Source organism: Xiphophorus hellerii, chromosome 24 (assembly GCF_003331165.1).
Source record: "Xiphophorus hellerii strain 12219 chromosome 24, Xiphophorus_hellerii-4.1, whole genome shotgun sequence".
In the NCBI taxonomy this organism is placed as follows: domain Eukaryota; kingdom Metazoa; phylum Chordata; class Actinopteri; order Cyprinodontiformes; family Poeciliidae; genus Xiphophorus; species Xiphophorus hellerii.
The window spans coordinates 8,620,029-8,646,707 of NC_045695.1; the positions used below are offsets into that span (position 1 = coordinate 8,620,029).

Sequence of the window (26,679 nt, forward strand, 5' to 3'; positions counted from 1 at the left end):
GGATCAGCAGGACACTGAGACCATTCTCTACTTCACAGAGATCAGAACCTGCAGAGAGAAGAAGGAAGGAGAGAGCAGATCAGTGAGTGTTTCCAGCCTCTCTCCAGCAGCAGTCAGTGACGCAGCACATCCACTAGATGGTTTCCAGGCTGCAGTCAGACTGATCTCAGAGCTGTGACCAAGATGAACCTGATCAGTTGTTTCCTGTTGAACTGAGAGAACAAACAGATCTGAGATCAGATCTGCTGCTGCCACAGTTTGATGGATGAGGACCACTGTCTCTAGACATGTTGGACGGCTGGACGCTGGAGTCCAGCTGGACTTCCTGGAGACATGGACACAGCAACAACACTCATCTTCACACCAACACAAACGCAGGAACACAGCAAGCTGCTGCTCCTCTGATTGGCTGATTGCTGTCTCTGTGTCCAATCAGGAAGCCTGAACCATTCTCCTCCCACTGAGAAGCTGCAGCTTTACTGGGAACACTGGATCTTTGCTTTGATGCTAACTGGGTTTAGTTCAATATGCTGACAGCAGCTGGACTCACTACAAACATTTACTTACACTAAAATCTTTACAAGATCCTTCAGCTGCTGAACATCTGAATCCTTCAGTTTGTTTCCAATCAGGTTCAGTTCTGTCAGACGGGTCGGGTTGGACTTCAGAGTTGAGGCCAAATAATCACAGCTGATCTTTGACAAACTGCAGAGATTCAATCTGAATAAAGAATAAAAGATGTGAGCTGAAGCCAACAGGATGCAGGTTAACCAGTCCAACAGAACCAGTTAAAGATTCTCATCAATATTAATGCCAACAAGCTGCTGCTTCAATAAAGACCTGCTGACTTCAGAACCAGAACCAGAACCAGAACCTGGTACTGGGTCATGTTGTGTTGGAGGATTTTAGTCAGTAAAATCATTCCAGGTTCTGATCAAAGTGTTGAAGCATCAATCATTGATTATTGATTTGTTCCTGTCAGATTCCAGGAATTCACTTTTCTAGACTGGGTTGAATGACCTTTGACCTGCTTCACATGAGGGGGATTTCTACACACTGGGGGTCCGAATGCTGTCCTGTTCTGACCTCAGATCAGCAGGTCCAACTCAGTTACACAGAGGGACTAAATTAAACTCTGGATCCAAGTCCAGGAACAAACTCAGAAAATATTTATTAGAACAGAAGAAATTAATTTGATTTATGATCAATTATATATAATTATTCACAGAAATATCAATAATTATATAATTACATACATCAATGTCTCCAGTCTGCAGCCTTCAGTCTGTAGAAAACCACAGAGCTCCTTCACTCCAGAATCTTCCAGGTTGGTTCTGCTCAGGTCCAGTCTTGTCAGATGGGTCGGTTTGGACTTCAGAGCTGAGAACAGAGAAGTCCAGCTGGTCTCTGACAACCTGCAGTCCATCAATCTGAATAAAGAATAAAAGATGTGAGCTGAAACCAACAGGATGCAGGTTAAAACTGAAACATGAACAAACAAATAATAAAAATGTAGAAAATTAATTTCCCTGAATGTAAAAGAAACATGATGAACTGATTCTAACATCTGATCCAGTCAAACTGGTTTAAAGAGTCCAAACCAGCAGAACCAGAACATTTGATCAAAAAGAAACTCAAAGTTTTCTATCAGCCTGGATGAGTTGAGCTATTTCTGCTGGTTCCTGATCATCAGCTGGAGACCCGACTTGGTAACTGGATCAGAACCACTCAGTTTGTTCATTAATGGCCTTGGGTTCTTATTAAAGCTGCTGAAAGCCAATGGAGGCCATTATTTCCTAAGGAGACGTGACCTGATGAAGCATCATCACAGAGACGAGGCTCCAACCGACTGACAGCTGTCAGACTGAAGAGGACGGTTCCTCTCTGACCCGGCCCAACAGAACCACAGCTTCAGGACAAAGCTGAGGAACCTGCTGCTGCTGCAAACCTCACTTTCATTCATTTCATCTAGATTTGCTTTTCTACAATCAGTCATTTCTTAGATTTGGTCATTAATGATGATTTGAACTTGTCAGTGTTTGTGGCTCGACTCTGGAGGAACAACATTTCATTCTGGATGTAAAGATGAGAATCAGAAATGAGAAATAAAACAATCGGAATCTTTACCAAACCAAACTGAAACATCTCCATCATTGATTTACATCATTTGAATTATTTTACTCATTTTGTTCATCAGTAAAAACATTTTAAAGTAAAAATCTAAAAAACAAAGTTCAATAATCTCAAAGTCTGAAATAAGAAAAAAATTATATATAAGGTAAAAAGTTTTAGAGATTTTATTCTGACATTTAAACAGGTTGTTATGAAATAAAATATATTAGAATAAAAGCATTAATTAAACTAATGTTTAAAGTATAAATGAAGGATTTTATTGTATAAATAAAGAAAACAAACCTCAGATTCTTCACTTTACTGACTGAACTCTCCAGGATCTCAAGCAGAGGCTTCAGATCAGAGTCTCCACCTCCATCTATGTAGATCTGATTTATTTCCAGTTCAGTCAGATCTGGGTTGGACTTCAGAGCCGAGGCCAAAACTTCACATTCAGCCTTTAGGAGCAAACAGCCACCAAGTCTGTGATTAGAGAAGAAATAAATTCAGTTCTAATGAAATCAATCTGGATCATAAACAGACTAAAATATGATAACAGTGATGTCATCATCTGATCAACATCTGATCTTCAATTTACTGAGTTTGACCCCACAGAGAATCTGTGCAGTTCCTGGTTAAAGTCCAGGTTCTGGTTCTGGTTCTGGTCCAGGCTTCATGTCCTCAGACCTTCAGCTGCAGTCAGATGTTGAAGATCTTCTATCATCTGTGAAGGAAAGTTCAGTTTCTCTGCAGCATCTGATGGAGCTGCAGCATCAGAGCCTCAAAGGAGCTGAAGCAGCTGATGAAGAGGCTGACTGAGCTGATGAAGGAAACTACTGGAGATGATGGAGAGGAGGAGGAACTGCTCACAGCTCGGACTTGGACTAGACCGTGTGGCTCAGAGGAACAAAGGTTTGGATGTCAGAAGAAATTGTTGCTAAACTCTTAAAGAGCTGAAGACCAAAACAGAGCGTTTGGGTCCAGCAGCATTTTTCATGGTGAAGCAGTGAAAGTTCTCCAGTAACTAGAAGAGGCTGGGATGTCTAAAGAGTTGAAGCTCATGTCTCTCCAGGTCTTCATGGCTAACAGCTTCAACAAAAGCTGCAGATGAAGAGTTGATGAGGAAAATGGTTCCAGCTCTGGAAGCAGAGTTCTCAGAGCTTTGGGAGGATCTGACAGAAACTAGGACTTTTTCTGGAGCCAGACAACAATCACCACATTTTGCTCTCATTTACAAACTCAGAGGAAACTAGTGGGAGGAGGAAAAGTTGGTTCACTAAGTTTCTAACTGGTTTCCATGACAACAGCAGCAATTATTGGGGTTATTTAAAAGTGTCCATCAAACCTAAACAGTGATTTTATTTTATAAAAAAAGGACAAAGATCCTAAAAGGAGTAGCGGCTCAATGAGTGAAGAGGAGTTTAAAGTGTAAAAGTCTCTCTGGCTGATTGGATCTTTCAGACAAAATAGATTTTTTTCTAGAGTTCAGGGTTTTCTATTCATTTAAACATGAAAACTGATAAAAAGTTAAATATTTTTAAAATGATCAAAATGTCTAAAACCAGAAGCTGCAGCTGTCCTGGATGAGCTGAATGTTTAGATGGTTGAATGGCTGAAATAGTCCAGAGGATGAAGGAAGAAGTTAAAGACCAAAAACATCCAGAAGCAACTTGAAGAAGAAGAAGAAGAAGAAACAGGAGGACAATAGAGCTGAATCAGCATTCACACAATGAAAACATCTGGACTCACCGAGCCTTTCTGCAGTTCCTCACAGCTGGAAACAGTCTCCGTCGTCCATCTGATGATGTGTTGTACTTCTCCAGGTCCAACTCATCCAGAACCTCTGACATCTGCAGCATGAAGGCCAGAGCTGAACAGTCAGTCTCTGAGAGCTGCTTCCCTGAATCCAGCAGCCGTTGGATCTCCTGATAAAATGAGACGTCGTTCATCTCCACCAGACAGTAGAAGATGTTGATGCTTCTGTCAGTAGAGATATATTCAGTGTTCATCTCCTTCAGGTTGGTGATGATTCTCTGGATGGTTTCTGGACTGTTCTCTGTCTGACCCAGCAGATCTTCTAAGAGTCTCTGGTTGGACTCCACAGTGAGACCATGAAGGAAGCGGACAAACAGGTCCAGGTGGCCATTTTTACTGCTGAGGGATTTCTCCATGACTTTCTTCATGAACTCATCTAGAGATGTTTCTCTGTATTTTTCTCCCAGGAACGTCTTGATCACCTCTGACTTCCTGCTGGTGAAACAGTGGAGCATGTAGACTGCAGCCAGAAACTCCTGGATGCTCAGATGAACAAAGGAGTAGACGGAGATGTCGCACGTCCCTCTCTCTCTTTTAAACATTTCAGTGAACACTCCTGAGAACAACGCAGCATCTTTGATGTTGATGCCGCACTTTTTGAGCTCTTCGTCATAGAAGATCAGGTTTCCCTCCAGCAGCTGCTCAAAAGCCAGTTTTCCTAGAGACTCAATCAGCTTCTTGTTCTCTGGACTCCAGATTGATCTTGTCTTTTTTCCTCCATCATACTTTTCCTTCTTGATTGCGAAGTTAACCTCCAGGAATGCTATGTACATCTCAGTCAGAGTCTTTGGCAGTTTTTCTCCCTCTCTGGTCATCATCACATCCTCCAGAACTTTAGCAGTGATCCAGCAGAAAACTGGGATGTGACACATGATGTGGAGACTTTTTGATTTCTGGATGTGGGAGATGATCCTGCTGGCCTTCTCTTCATCATCTCTGAATCTCTTCCTGAAGTACTCCTCCTTCTGGGGGTCAGTGAACCCTCTGACCTCTGTTGCCATGCCAACAAACGTTGCTGGGATCTGATTGGCTGCTGCAGGTCGTGTGGTTATCCAGAGGAGAGCAGAGGGAAGCAGTTTCCTCCTGATGAGGTTTGTCACCAGAACATCCACTGAGCTGGACTCTGTAACATCAGTCAGGATCGGATTGTTCTTGAAATCCACAGTAAATCGACTTTCATCCAGACCATCAAAGATGAACAGAACCTGGAACGTTTCAAAGCTGCTGATTTCTTTGGTTTTAGAAAATAATTTATGAATCAGTCCTAATAAGCTGAACTTTTCTTCTTTCAACATATTCAGTTCTCTGAAAGTGAATGGAAATATGAAATCAATGTTCTGGTTGGTTTTGCCTTCAGCCCAGTCCAGAGTGAACTTCTGTGTTAACAGTGTTTTCCCAATGCCAGCCACTCCCATGGTCATCACTGTTCTGATTGGTTGATCTCTTCCAGGTGGGACTTTAAAGATGTCTTCTCTTCTGATTGTTTCTTGTTTCCTGGATGCTGTTTCAGTGTGTCTGACCTCATGTTCCTGGTTGACCTCTCTAGTTAACCCCTCTGTGATGTGGAGCTCTGTGTAGATCTGGTTCAGAACGGTTTGATTTCCAGGTTCAGCGACGCCTTCAAAGAGACTCTGGAACTTCTTCTTCAGAGACGCTTTATGGTCACTCTGACACCGAATATCAAAATCTGAAGAAAGACACAAAGACAGGAGAGGAGACACTTCAACTGAACATAAGGAAAACAATAATTTTTTGATATTCTCAGAGACAATTTGTGCATCAGCTTTAATGGATGAGAAAAAAGTAAATCAATAAATAAAAAGCCCAAATTTTATAAAAACTCTGCATGGTAAGAATAACAAAAGTCACGACTGTAACTACGGTTCGATGAATCCCAGATGACCGCCAGAGGCGGTGCTTAAAGCACTGAATGATCTCTCTTGCACAGGTCGAGAATCTTATACCAACATGGTCACATGTGACCCCCGGTGACACCAGTAAGTCTATATAGTCACGTGACAATGACAGCTCAGTCCCTTAATCTTCTCGTGAAACACGATGATTCTGAGGGACCGAGCGCTCTGGCGGTCATCCGGGATTCATAGAACCGTAGTTACAGTCAAAACTTTTGTTCTATTGCATCCCTACTGACCGCCAGAGGCGGTGATTAAAGCACTGGATGACGATTACCGACAGAGTCCTGAGAAATCACACACAGAAAAGAAACAACCCCAAAAACATGCCCACCTCACTGGGATGATGATGAGCGCTGGGATAGGATCCCAGGTGAAAGGTGGCCCAGTTAACCCTGTAAAACCCAGCAAAGGTATTTGGGGATGACCAAGAGGCTGCTGCACATATAGCCTCCAGAGTGACCCCAGACACCCAGCATCTCACGCTCACAGGACTCGGTCAGGTCGAGCTGAAATCGCCACCAGCGGTTCCCCAGCAGCATAAAAGGGGCATGAAATAGAGCTATAAGTACAAACCCACCACGGTTGCAACACTCAATGAGGCAAGTCGAACACGGCTGCACAATGTAACAAAAGCAAACCTGAAGCAGCTACGATAATAAATAAAGACAAGCCAGATATGGAGGCACAATATAAGAAAAAGCAAACCCAAAAACGGAAATTAATTGAAACCTTCAATTCATCCATGTGCTGAAGATGTTTGATCATCAATCTGCAGGCTCTCTGTTCTTCTTCATCACAGCATCTATTTTGTTGCAGTCCTTGTCTGCTCTGGTTTGGTTCTTCTCAAGTTGACCTTCTATCTCTGAATGTTTAAAGACGCGATCTGATAGAAGGTCATCAAGGAGCTGTTAACTCTCAATATTATTGGTGAATATTGTGATGAAAATATTGACTGATTAATAAACATTTTCATCACTTTTTTTCTCCTTTCTTTACCATCACCAGCACATAAGTTCCAGTTACACCAGCTGAAATAATTGATCACTAAAAGACTTTTAAACCTTAAATTTCCAAATCTCAACTAAAGACGTGGATCTGGTCCAACAGAGACGACAGGAGGCTCTGATTGGAGGAGTTCAGTCTCACCTGGAGAACAGCTGCTCTGATTGGCTGTCGGCCGTTCAGCTCCTGTTCTGGGTCTTTCTTCACACTCACAGCTCCTGTAAAGACATTTCTTGATCAGTGAAATATTTCACTATCAACAGGCTCGAGCTGAAGATGTTCATGAAGGTCCACCACAAACTAGAGACCAAAACTGGGTCAGAACAGAACCTGAGATCATTGATGATTTCTGGTTTGAAGTACTTCATTGAATTATATTTGGTATCATGACTGATGCCAGTGTTCCCAGTCTGGAAGATGCTGGGTTTCACTGCTTCAGTGGGTTTACAGACAATCTGAATTGTTGCTCTTCACAAGCTTGGTTGTTTTTGTTTCCATGCAACATTTTAATCCATATTAATTCATTCAGACCTTCATTCAAACTCTACTGATTTACTGACCAACATCCTTCATGTCCAACTTTAAATTAAGAAGTAAGAAAATTAAGTTACTGTTTATTAAATCACTGAGATCAACCAGTTAATATCATTTATTTTATATCTCTATAGATTCACATGAATCAGTTAGAAAATGGTTTCTTACTTTCTGTCTGATGGTCCAGGTTCATTACTGAAGTTTGGAGGACGATCTTTGGACCAGTCACTCTTCATAGATGGACTGATGGATCCTGGAGGTTCTGCTCTGTCCTGATCTTTCATCTTCTGGCCGTTTGGAGAGAGAAACCAGAACCAGTCAGTCCAGTGATCCGGTTCCAGTAACTGTCCTGTGAAGCAGAAAGCTGGTTCCCATCATGTGTTCAGAGGATCAGAGTGAATCATTTGAATGAATGAGTGAACATTTCCTATGAACTAGTGAACTTATTTAGCTCCCAGTGGACTTGAACGCATCATGACTCTATTGTAGCTCTGTATGGAGGGAGTCAGTGAGCAGAAGGTTCTGAGGGAGCAGCAGCTCAGGTCGGGTCCACAGCTCTCCTCCAGACAGAACCGGGTCCAGCTGGGATCTCAGCAACATGTCAGCCTCTGTGTGCAGCTCAGCAGGATTTCCTCTCAGCTCAAGAGACACAAAGCAGCTTTCAGGGACCACAGTATCCAGCTGAGGTACCAGCTGGACCCACTGCAAGGAATCATGGGTAAACAGCTGCTTCAATAGGGGGATGAAGCCCCCAAACACTCAGCGAGGCCTGAAACATATTTAGTCTATTGATCTGATTGAACTTCAAAATAAAGAGACACGTTAATGCAACTCTTTTAGTTAGAAACTAGTTTGTTACAACTGATCTAAAACGTTTGTGAAATTATTTATTTTATTATTATTGCTCCATTTAAAAGTTTTGTTATTTTTAGGGTTGAACCGACTGCAGTTTTCTGGCTGATCGATTCCGATTTTGCAGATACTGATTGCTAAACACAGCAACCTTTCAGGTAAGAGTCAGTCTGGATCTGGATGAATTTTTCCAGCAGAGCTTTGAGAGACAAAGAGTTTCTTCCTGCTGAAAGGAGCAACAAGAGGAAAACCTGGAAAAAGATCAAACTCAGTGAGGAGGAAGAGAGGAAATCTGTGGACGGCTTAAAGCCGGTTCTGATCCACAGACAAGAGAAACATCAGTTTCTGCTGAACCCCAGACTGATGAGGGACGGAGTGATGTGATTCACTTCCTGCTGATTTCAACAAGCAGAGAAACTAGTTTACAATGTTTTAGTTCTGCTTTTTAGGTTAAAACACCAGAGAGAGTCGCTGCAGCAAGAACTGATGGACTGTAAAAGTTACATTAAGTTCTCAGTTTATTTAGATTAAATCTGAAAAGTTCATTATTGCTCCACACAAACAGATCAGCTTTAGATGCTGCTGTCATGGTAGATCATAGCTGATCATTCACCAGGTTAACTGCGCAGTAACTGAGCTGTGTGTTTATAGTGTGTTCAATATTTCTCTTTTTGTTACTTATAGTCGCATAATGTAACCTCACTTAGCATCACTTTATAAGCAGCAACGTCTCACAATAAAGTTTTTCATTTGATCTAATTCCTTTCTAGATCAGGCCTTCAACAAAGTAAACAGAGCGCTGCTGCGGGGACCAGGCCCTATGAGAGCCGAGCGACCCAGGCCGAGGTGACTGAGGCCCCGGGAAGCCTCGGTGGGTTCATCGGTTAGAAAGGCTCCAGAGAGCCGAGAGACACGGAGGGACCCGGAGCGGCAACACTTACCTCTAGTAACAAGTCAGCAAGTTATTTCCATCCTGCAGCTCAAAATGGAGGCTGATCTGAAGGAGACCAGAGTTGGTTTCAGTTTCTATTTTCACAGGAAGTTACGTAACTTGTGTTTTCCTCTCATCTGTGTCCACTAGAGGGCAAAACCCGCCCTGCTCTGATAATAATAGTTCAGTTCGCGGCTCTGCAGCTAAAATATCAACATCATTCTAAATTTTTCCCGTATAATTTAACTTTTCAAAAATATTTTCCTACCTTCAGACCGGAAGCTCAGCATATTATCGTCTAAACCAGAGTTGTAGAGCTTTGATTCAGCTCTGCTGGAGCTAAAGCTCCAGTTTAGGAGCCATAGCTCATCAGGAAACATTAATATGTATTTTATTTAGGATATATAGATGAGTTATCTGTATGTAAATAACACATCTGTATATTAAATCAGCTGTCAGTCCTTTAGACAGACCATAATAATATTAGTATTTATAATGAGAAAGATATTGTTAAGGAAATATGATTATTTTAGTGCTTAATACAGTTAATCTTAAAAGATATATGGAACACTCTTATTTTGAACAGGTTTGTGTTAAGCATTTAAAAATTAAACCAGATGGGTAAGCATTCAGAGACACAGGAACCAAATGCAGATTAAGGGAGATCTCTCAATGGGACCCCCACTGTGAGGCCAGGCCACAGGCGAAGCCATAAAATTAGCATTTTCCTTGGGAGACAGAGACGTTAGATTTCTCAGGTATCTGTGAGGTCTTATCTCAGGATCGTTCTGTACTCAGAATGACCGAGGGAGCCACAGGGGGTCAGGGCCAGCTATCCGCTCTTTTGTCTCGTCAGAAGACAGATGTTCCTTTGATTTTGGCCGTAGATTGAGGGGAGTTACAAGTTTCTCTGGGAGCTTCCAGTTGGCCAACAAGGGGAACGCCTAGAATGCATAAATTAAATAGAGAAACACCTCTTTACTATATGATTTCGTGTTAGGAGAGAAAATCCAGAGTTGTTGCCACTTTTTTGCTTTTTGCCTTGGCTCTCTCTCCAAAGACGTCTTTGCTTTTTGTTTGTCTTTGTTTTGTGTCTGTCTGTCTTCCCCCTTGTGTGTCTTTATTTTTATGAGAAAAATGCATATCTCTGTTCCTCTGCAGCTTTGTTGTTGATTGCTTTGTATGAGATTAAACTCTGTGATCTGTGACGTCAACACGCTTTGTTGTTGTTTCGTTTTAGCAGCGCGCCGCCACTCGCCAAGGACTCGGGAGAGAAAAGAGGAAAGAGCCAAAACTTTTTGTCCAAAACTAGCATTAATTTACCTCTTTTTAATAATATAAACGTGATCAACTTAACAGAAGTCAGAAACCAGCTGCAGCTCTACAAACTCACCTCTATATTCAGAGCGGGGAATTTCCGCCCTCTGGTGGCCATAGTGGAAACTACAGTCCTGATAATGCTGCATTGTTTACATTTTAATATCCACTTAATGTGGAGTTTAGAGAAAAACTAACAGTCTTCCTGAGTCATATTGACAATTTACCGACTCACATATTATCCTTTCATTTTTTATTAACTGTTTGGAGTTATATATGTAATAAAAACAGTTTAAAATCATAAAATAAAGCTGCTGTGTTAAACTCTTACAGGAAGATTTTTCTGGTCAGACTGAATAAAATCCTGCAGTGACTCTTATTTAACGACAGTAATGTAAGCTGACTTGATCTGACTTCATAAAATTTAAAATTAAAACAAAGATGAACAATTTATATGAAGAACGTCTGTAGTTATGATAGTTCACCACCAGAGGGCAGTAAGAACTCAACCAACCATCATAAAACTGATCAACTTTAAACTTTTCACTAAATAGTTTCTAATAACAACAGCGATATTAACTTAATCCTATGAATAATAATCTATATATTTTATATTTGTATGTTATTAGATATGGCGATTAATTATTAAAATAATTTAGACACAAATGAACAACAACTACATAGAAAGTAACAATTTCTATTACTGTAGATGAAAATTTAGCTGAAAAAAATTACATTATATTCTGTAAAAATCCCAGAAATATTAGCTGTGGGTAACTTTGAGAATCAAAATCTCAAAAAGCTACAAATATTAAGAAAAATATATTTATTAGTGATCAGCTGAGATCAGAGCATCAAGCTGGATAAAACCACCTAAAGGACAATTAATAAAATTAAAAAGTCAATAAAGCTTTTAAATATATCTGAGCACTGTAGTAAACAGATTATTTAACTTTCATTTGTTGGAAGAGACTCGCTCTCTACCGTCCTCCTGTGGTCAGACACTGTAACTACACACTAAAATTCTTTATAATAGTTTAATAATAAATTAATGAGCGATTATTAATTTCCTTTGTCCTTTATACTAGTTTAATAAATTAATGAGTGATTATCAGTGAACTGAAGGACAGTCGCTGCTGTTCAGCATCAGAGTTTAAATTTGCAGCTGCTGATAATCAGTTTGTGTGTAAAACCAGCTGCTGGAGCCTGTTAGCATCGTTAGCTCCGCTCAGAGTCTCTGCGGCTGTTTTCATCTCTGTGGAGCTGCTTCTAGTTCACACTGACAGATAAAACATTGATTTCACGTTAAAGTAGAAAGAAGATTTAAGAAATAAAACAGCAGAAACACGAAGAAAGCAACACGGGCTTCATTAGCCAATCAAGAGCGAGAAACTAGCTAGCTGCTAACTTAGCCTTCTGCCCCCTAGTGGACGCAGTATGTAAATACAACCGGAGTAAAGCTAGAGAGCTGAGATGTCAATAGCACTTCCTGTGGATTCCTTCAAAGTAAAACACAAGGAACTAAATTCTCCTCTAAGTACATTTCAGCTTGTTAGTTTATTATATTATCAGAAAGCATAAGTGTGTAATTTTCTTAGGATGCGATATAAATTATATAATTGGGCTCTGAAGCAAAATTATCATAATTATTCTGTTTTCCAGAAAAAAATAATATATCATAAATATTCTCCTGACTCTAAAACGGAAACTCGGCATCTTGGTGAACAAACCAGTTATTTATTTCATCAGGAAACATTAATATGTAATTTATTTAGGATATATAAATGAGTTATCTGTATGTAAATAACACATCTATATATTAAATCAGCTGTCAGTCCTTTAGACAGACCATAATAACATTAGTATTTATAATGAGAAAGATATAAACGTGATCAACTTAACAGAAGTCAGAAACCAGCTGCAGCTCTACAAACTCACCTCTATATTCAGAGCGGGGAATTTCCGCCCTCTGGTGGCCATAGTGGGAACTACAGTCCTGATAATGCTGCATTGTTTACATTTAATATCCACTTAATGTGGAGTTTAGAGAAAAACTAACAGTCTTCCTGAGTCATATTGACAGTTTACTGACTCACATATTATCCTGATATTTTTTAATTCACTTTTTGGAGTTATATATGTAATAAAAACAGTTTTAAATAATAAAATGCAGCTGCTGTGTTAAAGTCTTACAGGAAGATTTTTCTGGTCAGACTGAATAAAATCCTGCAATGACTCTTATTTAACGGGAGTAATGTAAGCTGACTTGATCTGAATTAAAATAAAGATAAACATCTGGTTGAACAATTTCCATTGATGATGTAAATAATGAATAAATCCAGAAAGACGGCAGGGTGACCGATAAAGAATGTGCTGATATGTGATGAAAATCGACTGTTTCATCTCATGTAGATCTGAACATATAAACTCATATCCAAGCACCATCATAGGTGGAGTCGTTGGTCCCGTCCGTATTAGCGCTGAATTTTCCTGCTGCCCTGAACACATCTTCAGTAAAACCAGCCTCACTGAGGCCAATAGACCAGCGCTACGTTGCAGGAAAACTCTGAAGCTTCTTGGCTGGTTTTGGCCTCTAAACTGAGACGCTCTCATATGAAGTGAAATGTTGCACATTTAAGGTGCTGGAGATGACCTTTAACCCCTCGCTGTCCCAGGTTTGAGGTAGTGTCGAGGTGAAGAGCCAGACTCCTGATCTGCTGTGAGTGACGTGACGCTCGGTGGAAGTCCTGCATCCTGTTCCATCTTCATGTTGGAGACGTGAGGCTTTGCTTCTCCTGTCTGGGATTTGATGGGAAACGAGTCACAAGATTCAGATGATTTCACAGTCGTCACTTTGACGATGCAAACTCTGGTTCCTCTCAGTGTTTGGTCTGTCAGAACGCTGCTCAGGTTTCTCCTCCAGGTTTTACTGCTTTTCTTTAAAGTTGTACGACTTTAAATCCACACAAATAAACCAAAGAAAGTCGGTTATTATCTCATCTTCTAATGCAAATTTTTGTCCGTCAACAAAAGCTGAAAAACAAAACTGTTGTCCTTGAACAACAGCTGTGCAAACTGATCCATCAAATCTGTGAGCAACATGGAGTTTATCTCTGTTTCATTTCAACTTTGACCTTTTGTTCCTTCTTGTTGCATCAGAAACTTCCCGTCCTTAAAGTGAATCAAAACGGTTTGAGTGAAACCAGGTTTCAGGTGGACTGAAGTCGTCTTCACTGTGAACTTCATCAACTTTCTGCTTCACAACAAAACCTTTCAAAGCCAAACACACATCCAAGCAGCTGAGTCACAAATGATCCAAGTTCAAATCTTGTGTTTCTTTTCTCTGGAGGATCTGCTCAGGACGTCTGGATCTGTTCTGAAGTGGATTTAATGCTACAGATCCGGAGGAAGTTTTAGTGTTTGACTCTGAATCTATAGAGCTGCTATCATGTCTCATTTTAGCTCAAGTTTTTTCACCACAACAGAATAAAATGACATTTTGCCCCATTAACATGCTCTTTAAAGCTTTTAAAATGAAATTAATACTTCATATTTCTGCTGAATTCAACTCTTGTAACTTGAACTCAGAGTATTTTTCTCTCTTCTGTTCCTGCGGATCATCAAACAGATCAGATGAAAAATCAAACTGAAAATCTTCAACATCCTGATCGACGTCTGGAAACTATTTGAAATAGAAACGTAAAATGTTCTGAGGTCGGTGACCGCCTCGTCGTCGGCCTGTTGCTACACCTGCACGTGAAACCAGCAGAAACGCTGTCACCATGGAAACGCTACGGGGACACCTCGGGTCCAAACATGGAGGAGGCAGCATCATGCTGAGGGAAGCTGGTCCCAGTTGACGTGAGTCATTTTGATGCTTTTCAAGGTCATAGTGAATGTAAAAAGCTTCAACATATAAAACATTATTTTAAGATAAATATAGCCTTCTCAAAAATAAAAACACTTTTTACTCTGAAGAATTTTAAAGAACTAATAAAATTAGAATTAGTTTTATTATAATGAAAACTATTTTGGATAAAAACCAAATTAAAAACTAAAACTTTTCATAATAATGACAAAAAAGAATCTGAATTTGTAATAAAAACAAAATAAAAGCCAATAAAAAGAGAAAAGTGTTTTAAAGCCATAAAGTAGAAAGATAAATAAAGCGTACTTCTTGAGGAGGAGTCGGTCCAGCGCTCCGTCTGAGGTCGTCTCCATGGTGACCTTCAGCGTCTCCTTGACCTCTTTGAGCCGAGGGTCTCCGGTCCGACGCCCCGTGGATTTCAGAGCCTGAAGGCAGAGACGGCGAGACGGACGGCGCCTCCGTGTCCGTCCTCTGGAGACTCACGCTGGGACGTCCTCCTGTCCCTCTGCCATGGTGGAGAACAGCAGATCCTCCAGGACGGCAGGACGCCGCCTTCCTTCTCCTGCAGGAAACACAGAGAGGCGGCGGCATGATGCTGCCACCGCCGGGCCCCCGAGGGCCGCTGGTGTCTGGGTGCTGCAGCAGCAGCCAGAACAAGCTGCGGCGATGAAGGCCTGGAGGACTCTTCATCACTCTGGGAGGTTGCCATGACAACTGTCAGCAAATCTCAGTTTGTTTTCTGCTAATGTCAAAAAAACACAATTTCACTGTTGCAGTGTTTCCATGAAATAAGAAATGAAATTAAAACCACATGTGAATAATTTATCTCCAGAGAAAAGTCATTAATATTCATGGCAGACACGGATGGAAAGTTCAAACTCATAACTCAGCCATGGTGGCGCCAGCGCTCATCATCTATCAGCCAATCAGAGGAGACGTCAGCGTCTCGTTCAGGCCTTGGAGCGATAAGCCCCGCCTACTGTGGAGCGGCTACCTGTGCTGCGTTTTGGGAAATTGTATTTTGACAGAAGAGCGGTGGATTCAACGTGTTGGAACGACTCTCAGCTTTTTCTCACCTGATGCTGTGAAGCTCTGGAGGAGCCAGAAAAAACTAAAACAAACCATCATCCTCCAAACACTTCCTGCCGTCTTCCTGGTTTCCGCCCAGCAGTAACATCCGGCTGTTGATCACGTGACTCGTGATGTGAAAAAGTGTTTCGATTGGCTGACAAACCTCCTCATCCTACCGCTAAAACTTTCATCAAAACCCCTCAGTGGGTTTATTCCGTTACATTTCTCAGTTTTTATAGTTGATGGAAACGGAGCGACTGTGGAGGGACACAAACGATGAGGCCGGGAATCGAACCAGCAACCCACCGACTGCAGGATGAACTCCTGCTGCTCCTGTTCTGATTTCCTTCACATTTGAGTTTCATCCACCAGAACATGATTTAATCCTGTTTCTGTTATTCCATGTAACATTCTGGAATAAAACCAGGGATTTAATCCACACAAAGTTCAGATTTTTCTCCTTCCATGTTTCCAGCTGGTGGCCTCAGAGAACAGAAGATGTTTTAAAAGCAAAACTTCAAACCAGAATGAAAAACTAAAGCAGCATCAAGCTGCATTGTAGCTGAAAACCCATTGAGCTTCAGTGAAGCTGCTGAGATGAATCGTTCTCACCTCCATGTCCAACTGGAAACTCCTGACAGCAAAAACTGCAGAAAGTTTTAATCCCGTCGCCACTGACAGGCTGAACCAGATTCTTTGCTTCTCATTCCTGCTGCAGCTGCAGAGTCTCTTGTTCTTTCTAGTTTCCTCCATATGAATCTAGGAGAGAAATGTTTCTAATTAGATGTGACCTCTGACCTGAAGAATCCTCTGCAGACGAAGCTCATCTGCACTTTTTTTTTCTTCTTCTATTTTTATGGAAGTTGGCAAAAAACTTAAAGTGTCGCTGACACGATAAAACCACTGACATGATTTACAAAGATGAACTATTGACCTTTCATTGTGTGGACACAAAAACCTCCATCATGTGACCTGAAGGCCTCTGATTGGTCGCCTCTAGTGATGTCATCAGAGGCTGGTTGTTGCTCTGCATGAGACAAAGTGTCTAAAGAGCAGTGATGGTCAAATGAAGCCTCATGAAGCAATGAAGCTTCCCGGCCCATTGCTTTGCCCAAAAGTTCATAACTCGATGCTTCATTCATTTCTCACTAGTGACATCTGCTGGTGAAACTGTGGCAGCCTTGTCACTCAGATAGACATATTTAAAAACAATTAGTAAATGCAATATTGTCAAAGTTCTTGTCAAACTCACGTTTAGTAACAGGAGAGTCAATTAAATCCTATTTAACTCATCTTTATTAGTTATTACAATAATTTGTAGTCAATCCTGATATATGTTGACTGTCAGTGGCTGTTTTCTTTTGTCACTGACTGATTTGACAATAAATATTTGTTTTAGTGGATTCGGAGTGCAGCGCTTGTTGGGGCAAACAGTTTTCTTTGAGTTTTGATTTGCCTCCTGAAAAACTAAAATTCTTCAAAAGTTATTTTTCTTGGATTTCTATTGGCTCTCTGATCTGATCCCTTATATTTTTACTCATCAGCCAGAATTTTACTTTTCCAGCAGCTTTAAGTCGTTTCTGCTGTGCAAGACTGATATATTTTTGCAGAGCAAAGAAATAGTGGAAATAATTTCAAGAAGATGAGAATTTTGGAGGTGAAGGGTTTAATTATTGTTTTTGAAGAATCTTGTGAGCGAACATATCAAGTTTTCCCTGATTTTTTTCTTCTTGCTGGCTCCTTTTCAATCAGGTTTATTTGTGTAGCACATTTCAGCAACAATGCAGTCAAAGTGTTTTACATAATAAAAACACACAAATATAAAGTCACAAAATAATCAACCATTGAGAAAACTGGTAACAAACATTACATTTGTGAAGCCATCATCAAAATCATTAATACACATGAACTATAAAAGGTTCCTTTTATTTCGGCCACTGATGAAGACAAATATTCCTCTGATGCGATCAAATACAATAACCCATGAAGCAGCGGCTCATCACGCTTTTATTGTGAAAACCGACACGCAAAATGAAGCAGGAGGAAGAGCAGCAGAACCAGTAAAGATACTGGAACCAGTTCAGCTCAGCAACAGGAAACTGCAGCTTTAAGAAACTTTGTAGAAATCTGCTGTCAGTTTGTTAGTTCTGATCAGCAGGAAACCAGAACCCGACCAGAACCACAGCTCCATGAAGCCAGCAGCTTGGCTCTGAAGGAGAACCGGGCCGAGTTCTGGTTCTGGTTCCTCCACAGAGAGAAAACCCAGAGAGGAAAACAAGAAGAAGTGAAAACTCACCTGATCCAGACTCTGCTCTGCTGCTGCATGGAGTCTGAACCGGTTCTGATCCAAACCTGACTAGAGCTGAGGCCCCGCCCCTTCACTCACCTGAGGCTCCGCCCCCTTCCAGGTGATATTAAATTCCTTTCCTTCCATGTTTACTCTCTTTGTTTTCTCAGTGATTTGAGCTGTAAAACTTTAGGTCAGATTTGAACTTTTTCAGGTTTTTCTCAGTTTTCTGCTCATTTCCAACCAACATTTTATTGCAGGAAATCATTTCAGGAAGGAACCAGAAGATTCAGGAGTCTGGGAGATGAGACTGTAACCGACCTGAACACTGAGGCCCCAGAGCGCCCCCTGCAGGATCTGCTGCACCATTAACCAGACAGAAATGGCAGTTTTATACAAGTTATTATTCTAATTCAATAGCTGATTTAATTAATCGAGTTTTGATTGAAAAGATTGATTCTCATCTGTTTTATTAAAAAAACATCTTCAGTCTGAATACTGCAAAAATAAACTGCTGGCTAAATTAGTAGCTTAAAGCTGAAATCAACTTGCGATGTTTCTGCTTTTATTAATTTAAGCTGTGAAACTAAATGTGAAAACTTAAAATACAGCAAAAATGGCATGGAGGATTAAAATGAAGGTTTAGTTATTATATGTGTGCACAGTCAGCTGCATAAAAAATACACAAAGATTTTTTAAAAACTTTATTTGGTCGTTAAACATCCAGCAACCCACATTGCATTAGAAGAATTATGAAAATCAAACATGAACCAATCAGCACATTATCCCAGTGATTCTCTGAGGTTTGAATAAATCAGTAAAATCACAGTAAAGAGCCTGAAGTTCTCTAGAAAACTCAAAACATGAAATATGGAGTTAAAAAAGTAAAAACCAAAACAAACTGAGAGAAATTAAAGCTGAGAATCAATGATGACGTAAAACTTCAAGATTTAGCTTTTACAATGAACATAAAATATATAAAATCTTTTTTTTCCAGGTTCCACGTTCCTGAAAACTGCTCGAAGATCAGAGTTTCTGTAGGACATCCAGTTCTAAACTGGTTAAACTGGTTTCTCTGATGGGTTTAGTTCAACATGCTGACAGCAGCTGGACTCACTGTAAACATTTACTTACTATAAAGTCTTTACAAGATCCTTCAGCTGCTGAACATCTGAATCCTTCAGGTTGTTTTCTCTCAGGTCCAGTCCTGTCAGACGGGTCGGGTTGGACTTCAGAGTTGAGGCCAAATAATCACAGCTGATCTTTGACAAACTGCAGTCAAACAATCTGAATAAAGAATAAAAGATGTGAGCTGAAGCCAACAGGATGCAGGTTAACCAGTCCAACAGAACCAGTTAAAGATTCTCATCAATATTAATGCCAACAAGCTGCTGCTTCAATAAAGACCTGCTGACTTCAGAACCAAAACCAGAACCAGAACCTGGTACTGGGTCATGTTGTGTTGGAGGATTTTAGTCAGTAAAATCATTCCAGGTTCTGATCAAAGTGTTGAAGCATCAATCATTGATTATTGATTTGTTCCTGTCAGATTCCAGGAATTCACTTTTCTAGACTGGGTTGAATGACCTTTGACCTGCTTCACATGAGGGGGATTTCTACACACTGGGGGTCCGAATGCTGTCCTGTTCTGACCTCAGATCAGCAGGTCCAACTCAGTTACACAGAGGGACTAAATTAAACTCTGGATCCAAGTCCAGGAACAAACTCAGAAAATATTTATTAGAACAGAAGAAATTAATTTGATTTATGATCAATTATATATAATTATTCACAGAAATATCAATAATTATATCATTACATACTTCAATGTCTCCAGTCTGCAGCCTTCAGTCTGCAGAAAACCACAGAGCTCCTTCACTCCAGAATCTCCCAGATTGGTTCTGCTCAGGTACAGTTTTGTCAGATGGGTCGGGTTGGACTTCAGAGCTGAGAACAGAGAAGTCCAGCTGGTCTCTGACAAACTGCATTTCCACAAGCTGAATAAAGAATAAAAGATGTGAGCTGAAGCCAACAGGATGCAGGTTAAAACTGAAATATGAACAAATAAATAATAAAAATGTAGAAAATTAATTTCCCTGAATGTAAAAGAAACATGATGAACTGATTCTAACATCTGATCCAGTCAAACTGGTTTAAAGAGTCCAAACCAGCAGAACCAGAACATTTGATCCAAAAGAAACTGAAAGTTTTCTATCAGCCTGGATGAGTTGAGCTATTTCTGCTGGTTCCTGATCATCAGCTGGAGACCCGACTTGGTAACTGGATCAGAACCACTCAGTTTATTCATTAACGGCCTTGGGTTCTTATTAAAGCTGCTGAAAGCCAATGGAGGCCATTATTTCCTAAGGAGACGTGACCTGATGAAGCATCATCACAGAGACGAGGCTCCAACCGACTGACAGCTGTCAGACTGAAGAGGACGGTTCCTCTCTGACCCGGCCCAACAGAACCACAGCTTCAGGACAAAGCTGAGGAACCTGCTGCTGCTGCAAACATCACTTTCATTCATTTCATCTAGATTTGCTTTTCTACAATCAGTCATTTCTTAGATTTGGTCATTAATGATGATTTGAACTTGTCAGTGTTTGTGGCTCGACTCTGGAGGAACAACATTTCATTCTGGATGTAAAGATGAGAATCAGAAATGAGAAATAAAACAATCTGAATCTTTACCAAACCAAACTGAAACATCTCCATCATTAATTTACATCATTTGAATTATTTTACTCATTTTGTTTATCAGTAAAAAACATTTTAAAGTGAAAAACTGAAAAACAAAGTTCAATAATCTCAAAGTCTGAAATAAGAAAAAAATAATATATAAGGTAAAAAGTTTTAGAGATTTTATTCTGACATTTAAACAGGTTGTTTTAAAATAAAATATATTAGAATAAAAGCATTAATTAAACTAATGTTTAAAGTATAAATGAATGATTTTATTGTATAAATAAAGAAAACAAACCTCAGATTCTTCACTTTACTGACTGAACTCTCCAGGATCTCAACCAGAGGCTTCAGATCAGAGTCTCCACCTTCATCTATGTTGATCCAACTTATTTCCAGTTCAGTCAGATCTGGGTTGGACTTCAGAGCCGAGGCCAAAATTTCACATTCATCCTTTCGGAGCCAACAGTCACCAAGTCTGTGATTAGAGAAGAAATAAATTCAGTTCTAATGAAATCAATCTGGATCATAAACAGACTAAAATATGATAACAGTGATGTCATCATCTGATCAACATCTGATCTTCAATTTACTGAGTTTGACCCCACAGAGAATCTGTGCAGTTCCTGGTTAAAGTCCAGGTTCTGGTTCTGGTTCTGGTCCAGGCTTCATGTCCTCAGACCTTCAGCTGCAGTCAGATGTTGAAGATCTTCTATCATCTGTGAAGGAAAGTTCAGTTTTCTCTGCAGCATCTGATGGAGCTGCAGCATCAGAGCCTCAAAGGAGCTGAAGCAGCTGATGAAGAGGCTGACTGAGCTGATGAAGGAAACTACTGGAGATGATGGAGAGGAGGAGGAACTGCTCACAGCTCGGACTTGGACTAGACCGTGTGGCTCAGAGGAACAAAGGTTTGGATGTTAGAAGAAATTGTTGCTAAACTCTTAAAGAGCTGAAGACCAAAACAGAGCGTTTGGGTCCAGCAGCATTTTTCATGGTGAAGCAGTGAAAGTTCTCCAGTAACTAGAAGAGGCTGGGATGTCTAAAGAGTTGAAGCTCATGTCTCTCCAGGTCTTCATGGCTAACAGCTTCAACAAAAGCTGCAGATGAAGAGTTGATGAGGAAAATGGTTCCAGCTCTGGAAGCAGAGTTCTCAGAGCTTTGGGAGGATCTGACAGAAACTAGGACTTTTTCTGGAGCCAGACAACAATCACCACATTTTGCTCTCATTTACAAACTCAGAGGAAACTAGTGGGAGGAGGAAAAGTTGGTTCACTAAGTTTCTAACTGGTTTCCATGACAACAGCAGCAATTATTGGGGTTATTTTGAAGTGTCCATCAAACCTAAACAGTGATTTTGTAATTTAAAAAAGACAAAGATCCTAAAAGGAGTAGCGGCTCAATGAGTGAAGAGGAGTTTAAAGTGTAAAAGTCTCTCTGGCTGATTGGATCTTTCAGACAAAATAGATTTTTTTTCTAGAGTTCAGGGTTTTCTATTCATTTAAACATGAAAACTGACAAAAAGATAAATATTTTTTAAAATGCCTCTCCTTGGGCTGCCACCTTATCGTGGTGGAGGGGTTTGAGTGCCCTAATGATCCTAGGAGCTATGTTGTCTGGGGCTTCATGCCCCTGATAGGGTCACCCAAGGCGGACAGGTCCTAGGTGAGGGACCAGACAAAGCGCAGCCCGAAGACCCCAATGACGGATAAAAACATTGGACTTGGCGTTCCCTCGCCCTGACGCGGGTCACCAGGGCCCCACTCTGGAGCCAGGCCTGGAGGGGGGGCACAATGGCGAGCGTCTGGTGGCCGGGCTTTTACCCATGGAGCCCGGCCGGGCTCAGCCCGAAGAGGAAACATGGGTCCCTCCTCCCATGGGCCCACCACCTGTGAGAGGGGCCAAAGGGGTCGGGTGCAGTGTGGGATGGGTGGCGGCAGAGGGAGGGGACCCTGGCGGTCCGATCCTCGGTTGCAGAAGCTGGCTCTTGGGACGTGGAATGTCACCTCTCTGGTGTGTGAGGTCGAGAGGTTCCGGCTAGAAATAGTGGGTCTCACCTCGACGCATGGCTCTGGTTCTGGAACCACCCTCCTTGAGAGGGGCTGGACATACTTCCACTCTGGAGTTGCCCAAGGTGAGAGGCGTCGGGCAGGAATGGGCATACTTGTTGCTCCCCATCTCGGCGCCTGTACGTTGGGGTTTACCCCGGTGAACGAGAGGGTAGCCTCCCTCCGCCTACGGGTGGGGGGACGGGTCCTGACTGTAGTTTGTGCTTACGGGCCGAACGACAGTTCAGATTACCCACCCTTTTTGGAGTCCTTAGAGGGGGTACTGGAGAGTGCTCCTCCTGGGGACTCCCTTGTTCTGCTGGGGGACTTCAACGCTCACGTGGGCAATGACAGTGAGACCTGGAGGGGCGTGGTTGGGAGGAATGGCCCCCCCGATCTGAACTCGAATGGTGTTCTGTTGTTGGACTTCTGTGCTCGTCATGGATTGTCCATATCGAACACCATGTTCAGGCATAAGGGTGTTCATATGTGCACTTGGCACCAAGACACCCTAGGCCGCAGTTCGATGATCGACTTTGTCATCGTTTCATCGGATCTGCGGCTGTATGTCTTGGACACTCGGGTGAAGAGAGGTGCGGAGCTGTCCACTGACCACTACCTGGTGGTGAGTTAGCTCCGGTGGTGGGGGAGGAAGCCGGTCAGACCTGGCAGGCCCAAACGTGTTGTGAGGGTCTGCTGGGAACGTCTGGCGGAATCCCCTGTGAGACGGAGCTTTAACTCCCATCTCCGGCAAAACTTCGAACACGTCCCGGGGGAGGTGGGGGACATGGAGTCTGAGTGGACCGTGTTCCGTGCCTCCATTGTCGAGGCGGCTGGTCGGAGCTGTGGCCGCAAGGTTGTCGGTGCCTGTCGCGGCGCCAACCCTCAAACCCGTTGGTGGACACCTTCGGTGAGGGATGCCGTCAGGCTGAAGAAAGAGTCCTACCAGGCCTTTTTGGCCTGTGGGACTCCGGAAGCAGCTGATGGGTACCGGCAGGCGAAGCGGCATGTGGCTCGGGTGGTTGCTGAGGCAAAAACTCGGGTGTGGGAGGAGTTTGGAGAGGCCATGGAGAAAGACTTCCATACGGCTTCGAACCGATTCTGGTCCACCATCCGGCGTCTCAGGGGAGGGAAGCAGTACGGCACCAACACTGTTTATAGTGGGGATAGTGTGCTGCTGACCTCTACTCGGGACGTTGTGGGCCGGTGGGCAGAGTCCTTCGAAGACCTCCTCAATCCCACCAACAAGCCTTCTATTGAAGAAGTTGAGCCTGGGGACTCTGGGTTGGGCTCTCCAATCTCTGGGGACGAGGTCGCCGAGGTGGTTGAGAAGCTCCTCGGTGGCAAGGCTCCGGGGGTGGATGAGATCCGCCCGGAGTTCCTTAAGGCTCTGGATGTTGTAGGGTTGTGTTGGCTGACACGACTCTGCAATATTGCATGGACATCAAGGGCAGTTCCCCTGGATTGGCAGGGGTGGTGGTCCCCCTGTTCAAAAAGGGGGACCGGAGGGTCTGCTCCAATTATAGAGGGGTCACACTCTTAAGCCTCCCTGGCAAGGTCTATTCAGGGGTCCTGGAGAGGAGGGTCCGTCGGATAGTCGAATCTCGGATTCAGGAAGAGCAGTGGGGTTTTTGTCCTGGTCGTGGAACACTGGACCAGCTCTACACCCTCGGCAGGGGCCTGGAGGGTGCATGGGAGTTCGCCCAACCAGTCTACATGTGTTTTGTGGACTTGGAGAAGGCGTTCGACCGTGACCCTTGGGGAGCCCTGTGGGGGGTTCTCCGGGAGTATGGGGTACCGGGCCCTTTGATACGGGCTGTCAGGTCCCTGTATGACCGGTGTCAGAGTCTGGTCCGCATTGCCGGCAGTAAGTCGGGCTCATTTCCGGTGAGAGTTGGACTCCGCCAGGGCTGCCCTTTGTCACCGATTCTGTTCATCACTTTCATGGACAGAATTTCTAGGCGCAGCCAAGGTGTTGAGGGGATCTGATTTGGTGGCCTTAGGATCTCGTCTCTGCTTTTTGCAGATGATGTGGTCCTACTGGCCTCATCAGGTCATGATCTGCAGCTCTCGCTGGAGCAGTTCGCAGCCAAGTGTGAAGTGGCCGGGATGGGGATCAGTGCCTCCAAATCCAAGGCCATGGTCTTGAGCCGGAAAAGGGTAGAGTGCCTTCTCCGGGTCAAGGGGGGTGTCCTGCCCCAGGTGGAAGAGTTCAAGTATCTCGGGATCTTGTTCACGAATTGGGGAAGAAGGGAGCGGGAGATCGACAGGCGGATTGGCGCAGCGTCTGCCGTTAAGCGGGCGTTGTACCAGTCCGTCGTGGTGAAGAGAGAGCTGAGCCAAAAAGCGAAGCTCTCGATTTACCGGTCGATCTACGTTCCTACCCTCATCTATGGTCATGAGCTTTGGGTCATGACCGAAAGAACGAGATCGCGGATACAAGCGGCCGAAATGGGTTTTCTCCGTAGGGTGGCTGGGCTCTCCCTTAGAGATAGGGTGAGAAGCTCAGTCATCCGGGAGGGACTCAGAGTAGAGCCGCTGCTCCTTCACATCGAGAGGAGCCAGTTGAGGTGGCTCGGGCATCTGGTCAGGATGCCTCCTGGACGCCTCTCTGGTGAGGTGTTCCGGGCACGTCCCACCGGGAGGAGGCCCCGGGGAAGACCCAGGACACGCTGGAGGGACTATGTCTCTCGGCTGGCCTGGGAACGCCTCGGGATTCCCCCAGAAGAGCTAGAAGAAGTGGCCGGGGAGAGGGAAGTCTGGGCCTCCCTTCTGAAGCTGCAACCCCCGCGACCCGACCTCGGATAAGCGGAAGAAGATGGATGGATGGATGGATGGATGGATTTTTAAAACGATCAAAATGTCTAAAACCAGAAGCTGCAGCTGTCCTGGATGAGCTGAATGTTTAGATGGTTGAATGGCTGAAATAGTCCAGAGGATGAAGGAAGAAGTTAAAGACCAAAAACATCCAGAAGCAACTTGAAGAAGAAGAAGAAACAGGAGGACAATAGAGCTGAATCAGCATTCACACAATGAAAACATCTGGACTCACCGAGCCTTTCTGCAGTTCCTCACAGCTGGAACCAGTCTCTGTCGTCCATAATGTGATGTGTTGTACTTCTCCAGGTCCAACTCAACCAGAACCTCTGACATCTGCAGCATGAAGGCCAGAGCTGAACAGTCAGTCACTGAGAGCTGCTTCCCTGAATCCAGCAGCCGTTGGATCTCCTGATAAAATGAGACGTCGTTCATCTCCACCAGACAGTAGAAGATGTTGATGCTTCTGTCAGGAGAGATTCTATCAGTGTTCATCTTCTTCAGGTTGGTGATGATTCTCTGGATGGTTGCTGGACTGTTCTCTGTCTGACCCAGCAGATCTTCTAAGAGTCTCTGGTTGGACTCCACAGTGAGACCATGAAGGAAGCGGACAAACAGGTCCAGGTGGCCATTTCCACTGCTGAGGGATTTCTGCATGACTTTCTTCATGAACTCATCTAGAGATGTTTCTCTGTATTTTTCTCCCAGAAACGTCTTGATCACCTCTGACTTCCTGCTGGTGAAACAGTGGAGCATGTAGACTGCAGCCAGAAACTCCTGGATGCTCAGATGAACAAAGGAGTAGATAGAGATGTCGAACGTCCCTCTCTCTCTTTTAAACATTTCAGTGAACACTCCTGAGAACAACGCAGCATCTTTGATGTTGATGCCGCACTTTTTGAGCTCTTCGTCATAGAAGATCAGGTTTCCCTCCAGCAGCTGCTCAAAAGCCAGTTTTCCTAGAGACTCAATCAGCTTCTTGTTCTCTGGACTCCAGATTGATCTTGTCTTTTTTCCTCCATCATACTTTTCCTTCTTGATTGCGAAGTTAACCTCCAGGAATGCTATGTACATCTCAGTCAGAGTCTTTGGCAGTTTTTCTCCCTCTCTGGTCTTCATCACATCCTCCAGAACTTTAGCAGTGATCCAGCAGAAAACTGGGATGTGACACATGATGTGGAGACTTTTTGATTTCTGGATGTGGGAGATGATCCTGCTGGCCTTCTCTTCATCATCTCTGAATCTCTTCCTGAAGTACTCCTCCTTCTGGGGGTCAGTGAACCCTCTGACCTCTGTTGTCATGCCAACACACTCAGCAGGGATCTGATTGGCTGCTGCAGGTCGTGTGGTTATCCAGAGGAGAGCAGAGGGAAGCAGTTTCCTCCTGATGAGGTTTGTCACCAGAACATCCACTGAGCTGGACTCTG

At 43.0% G+C, this 26,679-nt stretch overlaps 1 protein-coding gene and 1 long non-coding RNA gene across 2 annotated transcripts in view; both read right to left on the reverse strand.

Moving 5' to 3' along the window:
• On the reverse strand, window positions 1–25,535 carry LOC116715874 (uncharacterized). The gene is made up of 5 exons (XR_004338275.1): window positions 25,488–25,535; window positions 20,689–20,868; window positions 19,529–19,702; window positions 18,840–18,992; window positions 1–48 (listed from the first exon to the last, which is right to left on the reverse strand). It is a non-coding gene; the product is annotated as an uncharacterized LOC116715874 (long non-coding RNA).
• LOC116715868 (NLR family CARD domain-containing protein 3-like) overlaps window positions 1–26,679 on the reverse strand; it is a gene marked incomplete at its 3' end in the record, with an annotated part of 163,667 nt that overhangs the window by 130,403 nt on the left and 6,585 nt on the right. The window lies entirely within an intron of this gene.